We start from the raw sequence: 7440 nt of genomic DNA, 5'->3' as shown, positions 1-7440 counted from the left end.
GGCAAAGCCTTGACTTCAACCTATTTCGACACATAATCGATCGCCAACAAGATATACTGATTATTTCAAGATGAGACAAATGGCCCCATGAAGTCGATTCCCCAAACATCGAAGAATTCAACCTCGAGAAGCACTTTAAGAGGCATCTTATCCCTCTTGGACATATTACCCATACGCTGGCATCAATCACACATTAAAACAAAGTGATGCGCATCCTTAAATAATGTAGGCCAAAAGAATCCCGCTTGAAGGACACGAGCTGCTGTCTTCTCTCCACTTTCCGATTTGAACTCTCTCAAAATTCTTAAGAGTTTTTCCTCATCACAACCTGAAAGGTCAGATGCAATAATAACAGGCAAAGTAGATGCATCACCTAAAAATACATACCTTAAATGTTCAGGAAATGGTTTAAGCTCAAGTGTAGGAGCTTCCTCAATAGATGGCTTGAGGCGCTTTGGAGATTTGTTTAACTCCTCCATTCTAAGAGATTTAAAAGGCATATCCATCTTTCGCTTCCAGGGAGAAGCATTCAGATATTACAACTGCTCGTCACCTTTATCATCTTCACTATCTAAATTCCCCAACAAGGCTTTTTCTAAGGCATCAGACCTTAGCAATTGATCAAGTTCTGAAGTAACCACAGATTCGACCAACTCCACCTTTAAGCACTCCTCATTTTCCGTAGGGAATTTCATGGCATTAAACACATTAAAAGTTATTTCCTGATCCAGCACTAGCATGGTGAACTCACCCTTCTGCACACCTATCAAGGTTCAACCAGTAGCCAAGAAAGGTCTTCCCAAGATTATGGGAATCTTCTTATCCTCCTCGAAATCAAGAATTACAAAATCAGCAGGAAAGATGAGTTTATCCACCTTGACCAAGACATCCTCCATAATGCCCCGTGGATATGTAATAGAACGGTCGGCCAACTTCAAGGTCATATAAGTAGGCTTTGGATCAGGTAAGTCCAACTTCTTGAAGATTGACAAAGGCATTAGATTGATGTTGGCTCCCAAGTCACATAAGCATTTGTCAAATGACACTTTTCTAATGGTGCAAGGAATAGTGAAGCTTCCAGGATCTTAAAGCTTCAGAGGCAACTTCTGTTGCAACACAACACTGCATTCCTCCGTGAGAGCAACTGTCTCTAAGTTATCAAGCTCCACTTTCCGAGAACGCATACCTTTCATAAACTTCACATAACTAGGCATTTGTTCAAGAGCTTCAGCGAAAGGTATGTTGATATGAAGTTTCTTTAATACCTCTAGAAACTTTTCAAACTGCTTATCCAGCTTTTTCTTTTGCAGCCTCTTAGGAAAGGGAGGTGGAGGATAAATCTATTTTTCCCCTATATTACCCTCAGGAGGAGTGTGTTTAACAGTCATCTTCCTTGGTTCCACTTCTGCTTCCTTCTGCACTTCTTCTTCAGCTATAGCTTCTTCATCCGAAACTTGAGAGTATTCGGGATTTGCAACCTTTCCAGACCTCAATGTAATTTCCTTTACCTGCTCCTCAGCTTCCCTCTTTCCTGGTACTTTAGTGTCACTAGGGAGTGTACCAGGTTGACGATTTAGCAAGGCATTGGAAATTTTCCCAATTTGATTTTCCAAGGTCTTGATAGAAACCGGTTGGCTTTTGCACATATTTTTCAACTCCTTCAATTCATATTTTTCATTAGACTGTAGCACCCAATCTATTATAGAAAAAGTAATGATCATCCGATCAGGCATCCCATGATGAGGGCACTTCCTAAGCATATCCTTATAACGATCCCAAACCTCACATAAAGATTCTCCAGATTGCTAAGAAAATTGAGTAAGTGCATTTCTGATTGCAACAGTCTTCGCCATAGGAAAGAATATAGTTAAGAACTTTTGAGCAAGATTCTCCCATTTGGTGATAGACCCTGGTGGTAGAGAATGTAACCAATACTTAGCTTTATCCCACAGAGAGAATGTGAAAAGGCTCAACTTAATAGCATCTTCAGAAACTCCATTAAACTTGAAAGTGTCACAGATCTCGATGAAATCTCTGATGTGCATGTTGGGGTCTTCTATCGGAGAACCCCCAAACTGAACTGAGTTCTGTATCATCTGAATCGTGCTCAACTTTATCTCAAAGGTATTAGCCGAGATGGCTGGTCAAACAATACTAGACTGAATATCATTGATCTTCGGTTGAGAGTTGTACATCAAAGCCTTTGGATTTGCTTCTGGTTCTCCCATTGTAATAAGAATCTCTTCTTCTTTCTCAACTAAGATCTCTTCTTCAACTTTCTCCTTGACTACAACTTCTTCCTCAGCTTGATCCAGTGTTCTCTTACGAGACCGTGAACGCGTATGCATACACACTCGCTAGAGTACTTGAAACACGACAAAGAATTTAGTAAGTAACAATATCTGAGTCACTAAACTTTAATGACCAATGATGACAAACACATAAACTAAAAATTAACACTGAAAGTACCCGGCAACGGCGCCAAAAACTTGTTAGGGCTAGAACACGTGCTAATATTCATGCAAGTATACGCGATAGCAAGTAATATAGAATAAATTCTAATTCGTTCCCATAGGGACTGGTTTAGGTTAATTTCAATCAATGTATTTATGTAACAATAGTAATGTTATTATCCAATGCTAAGACGAATAACAAATTGAGGTTGTGTATAAATAAGATTAAATGAGGATTATACTAAAGAATATTAACTAAGAGATTAAGAGAGTTGAATACTATATGACACAAATATGGGATTCTAACTTCATTAAATACTTCATTCAATAGCCTTTTCGTTCTTAACCTTAGCATGTAATGGCGATGACACTAATTAAATAACATGAAACTAATTAACGCCAACTTTCGTTGTACGAATACCATACTACCAGAAATCCACAAAAGAGATAGAAGTTAAATATACACTAATTATATTGAGACCCTATATGTCTATAGAATTTGACAACATAATGGTTTAATGCACAAGTTATCTATCGTGATTATATAGGGAAAGTAAGATGGTTAAAATTACCTACGAATCATGCATATCAAATACATGAACCTATGCTAGCATGGAAATTTCTAAATCCTTAAATTCACTTTCGCTTCATTAAAGATTAACACACTATCTTATAAGTTTGCGACGCTCATAAGACGAATAAGCACAACCAATACTAGTTATCATACAATCATCACACACTAAGGCATCGAAACAAATTAACTAAAGAAATCCATAAATAAATCCATTAGAACCCCACGATAATGATTAGCTCATAATCGGACTCATCATCAATGTGGGTTCTGACGAAAGCATGGTATAATAAATGTAGTCTTTATACTAAATAAAACCAAGTACGAAACAAAAGTATAGGTTCACGAATAAGAAAACTAGAATCCAAAGTTACAACTTAAAACAAAGAATCACAAGTATAAGCTAGATCCTCTTCGCCTTGGTTGAATTGTGCTCTACGGTCTTCTTACGCCTTCTCCTTAAGCTCTGGTACATCTTGTTATGAGACCTTAAGTTATGCATATATAGCAGCCCATGCAGATTAGAAGTCTTCTGGATCAAAATCAGAGTAGAAACATAATTCTTTTATCTTGACCTAGTGCGGGCGCGTGCTTGACCAGCGCGGGCGCGCTGAGTTTCTGTTCTTTGGGCGCCGTCGCGCGCTAACACAGCGCAGGTGCACTGACTCTCTGGAAAAATCTCTAAATTCTTCTTTTCTTGCTGGTTTGAGGTGATCTTTTCATGAGCTTTTATTCTAGACATCATCCCAACATCATATTAGCATCAAAACAGTGCTAAATCATCTGAGTACCTAATAAATGACTTAAATGCAAAACACTACAAAAACACCTTAAAAACACTAACAACTTAAGTAGAAATCATCAATTCAAAACTTCACGGAGCGTTATAAGGTGACATAAATGACACTCAACAAAGGGCCTCACCCCTCATAATAGCCCACTTAAACCGGGTCTCAACACACTCGGCAGCAATAAAAGGCAAATAGTTAAGATCCAAACCCTTTAGCTAGAAAATCTTCCCATTCTAATACTTTAGGGAGGACTACTGAATAACTGGACGGAAGCCGAACCCATAGCCATATTCTGTAGCCCAGAAGCGTATCTCAGTAAGATGCGGTTGACTATATTTCACTATTGTAAAAATATGATGTCGGAGCCTGAAGGTAGGTTGGACTTTAAAACAGTTACAACAAGTAATAAACCATGACATCCACTTGATGCAATTAGAAGTTATCTGCTTCAGGGATAACCTATTGTTATGGATAAAAAACTAAGGTTATTATTTGATGTATTTATTACTAAGATTCGGGAGCTCAAGGCCTTTAATGGCTGCTCTCGTGTTTCGTAGCTCAACTCTGCCTTTACGAGATGCCTACGTATCTCTGTGAATTAGAGAATCAAGCCAAAAAACATAGTTCTGATCTGTGGGGTGAGGCCCCTTATATAGATGTTGGGAGTCCTTGAATTGGACTTGGTATAGGAGACTTGGTGGGCAAGTCTCATAATTAGAATGGACTTTGGAGTCCTAGATAGTAGGAAACTGATTCCTTATCCTTTTAGGTGGCCTTGAGGCTAATCTATAAGGATTTATATCCTTATCGGGACTCTTCTCAATAGCTAATTTTTCCCTTATTAATTAATTATGAAATTAATTAATAATCAGGGCTTTTGGGCCTTCTTTATTCCATCAGGCCTGATCTGGTCCATCGGGCTTAACCTTTCTGGTCTGAGTATCATATATCTTTTTATTGGGCCTAGCAGCCCACACCTTGCAGTAAATAAATTATACTATCATAATTTATTTATCCCTATCATTTGCCCCCCAACTTTTGGGAAACATTGATTAGGTTTCGCAGAAGTTAAGTCTGTTTATTCCCTAACAGGGTTTTGTTTTCGCGTAAAGTGTGGAGCGACCTACACATTTACAATGAATTTTCCTTTTATTCAGGAATTATCTTAATTTCCAGGAATTTTTCCCTTATTTCTGGGATTTTTCCCTAATTTCCAGGATTTTTCCCTAATTTTCTGGGATTTTTCCTTAATTTTCCGGGATTTATCCTTAATTTTCTGGATTTTTCCCTAATTTTCCGGGATTTATCCTTAATTTTATGGATTTTTCCCTAATTTCTGGGATTTATCCCTATTTTTCTGGATTTTTCCCTAATTTTCCGGGATTTATCCTTAATTTTCTGGATTTTTCCCTAATTTTCCGGGATTTATCCTTAATTTTCTGGATTTTTCCCTAATTTCTGGGATTTATCCCTATTTTTCTGGATTTTTCCCTTAATTTCTGGGATTTATCCTTATTTTTATGGCTTAAAATCGATCAGGATGTACACAAAATCGATCAGGATTCCTGACCGATTTCGATCAGGATCCTGATCGAATTAGCTCAGGAACTTACATTCTGGTCGACAGGATTCCTGATCGATTTCGATCAGGACTCTGATCGAATTGGCCTTCAAAGTGACACCCTAGTCGACTGATACATGGGCTTAATCGACCAGGATTCCTAATCGATTTCGATCAGGATTCTGATCGAATTAAGTGGCTTTCTACCATTCTGATCGAATAGAATATCGATCAGGACTCTCTTCTGTGTCGATCAGGACTCTGATCGATCTTAGGGGATTTCTTCCCTCCTGTTCGAATGAGATATCGATCAGGATCCTTCTTTGCGTCGATTAGGACTCTGATCGAACTTAGGGGATTTCCTCCCTCCTGTTCGAATGAGATATCGATCAGGATCCTTTTTTGCGTCGACCAGGACTCTGATCGAACTTAGGGGATTTCTTCCCTCCTGTTCGAATGAGATATCGATCAGGACTCTCTTCTGCGTCGATCAGGACTCTGATCGAACCAATTTAAAATTCTGGTCGATTTTCGACCATTCATTTTCCATAGGAGCTTCTAGATTATTCCTGATATTTCTAGTAGATGGGCTTTTAGGTTGGGCCTGGCTAAATGGGCCTAGAAACGCCTCGTATTCCGAGCTTTTCGCCTATATAAGTGTAGTGTGAAGTGAGAATCCTCACTTCACTTCTCATTTCTCATTTTCTCTCACAAATCTCTCTAGAGTTCTCCCTTTGAGAAGGCGATTTCCGGCGACCTCAGCCACCGCAGCTCCACCTTTCTCAGGTTTTTCTGGGTTTCAAGCCTTCAACCGAAGCATATCAATGGCGGATCGTGACTTGGCTCGTTTGCAGAAGATGAATGTCTCTAAGAGAGGTACAATCATTCAAATTCAATCTCCATATACTTCCCTACTTGATATGATTAACTCGAGAGGTGATGAATATCCCTCTCTATCTGAGTTAGATTCATATAATCATGGTAACACCTTTCATGAGTTAGATGGTAGGATAGAGTCTATGAACACCCTGTACAGACTTCCACCCCACCTTAGGATTACTCCAGCCGCCCCTGGGGATAGGACTTGTAATTGGGAGGGGGATACTTTGTTTATCTATCGAGGAGCCCTGACCGCGGATCTCAGGTTCCCATTCCATGAATTTATTCCTCGCTTACTTGCAGATGTACAAATTAACCCTTATCAACTCCCTCCTAACGCTTGGAGGAACATTATCTGTTTTATGGTCCTTTGTCTTAGAAACAATTTTCCTCTTTCCGTAGCTGTCTTTAGGAAAGTTTTCCAATTCTATAATAGCGCCATGAGTCAACCAGGTTGGGTTTTAATTCGTCAACGGCCCAAAATCCCTCATATCTTTGATAGTAATTCCATAGTTGAGAACAACCCTAAATGGAGGGACGAGTTTGTGAGGCTGACCTGGGCTGGGGGTGATTGGGCCACACTCTTCCGTAGGCCCTTTTGCAAAGTGTCAGATGGGAGTCCAGGTAGCATCAGATTATCTGATGAGGAGGAGGTGGCCTACCAAGCCTTAATTTCGGATGATGGGAAAACAGACACCTGGATCCTTTTAGAGGAGTTTTCCTTGAAGAAAGTTGGTCTCTCTCAGGCCAGTGATAAGGGTAAATTTATAACTGGATAACCATTTTTCCTTCCCTTTAATTGTAACATTTTATCTCCTGCAATTTAATATTCTTTCTATCTTTCTTTTTCAGCTTGTGAGGCCATCAATAATGTCAACAGGCCCAAGGAAGGGGAGTCAGGCCGCCAGAAGAGGGCCAAGCTAAACAGGGACCCCAGGAGCAAACCTGACGGTCCTTCTTTTCTTAAGCCCCACGTCCCGGTGGTCGAGCTGGGGGACGACGTGGATCCTCCACTTAAGGCACATTCCTTCAGGCCTAACTGGGGCTTCAGAAGGAGCGATACGGTGGTTGGATCCACCAAACATGCTAAGGATTGGTCATACCATTCCATCACTCCTCACGATTTCACTGACATTGTTACGGGGAGTGATATCGAGACTATTGAGCTTCTGGGTTCTCAAGCCC

General features: G+C 39.8%; 1 non-coding gene across 1 annotated transcript; it reads left to right on the top strand.

Annotated features, from left to right (window-relative positions):
- Positions 1 to 1731: 1731 nt before the first annotated feature.
- Positions 1732 to 1838, top strand: LOC141663107 (small nucleolar RNA R71). Its single transcript, XR_012551192.1, has one exon. It is a non-coding gene; the product is annotated as a small nucleolar RNA R71 (small nucleolar RNA).
- Positions 1839 to 7440: the final 5602 nt, after the last annotated feature.

The sequence above is a fragment of the Apium graveolens genome, chromosome 5 (assembly GCF_009905375.1).
Source record: "Apium graveolens cultivar Ventura chromosome 5, ASM990537v1, whole genome shotgun sequence".
Lineage (NCBI taxonomy): Eukaryota > Viridiplantae > Streptophyta > Magnoliopsida > Apiales > Apiaceae > Apium > Apium graveolens.
Note: the sequence above shows the minus strand (reverse complement) of the source record. Positions and strands in the feature narration are given on the sequence as shown.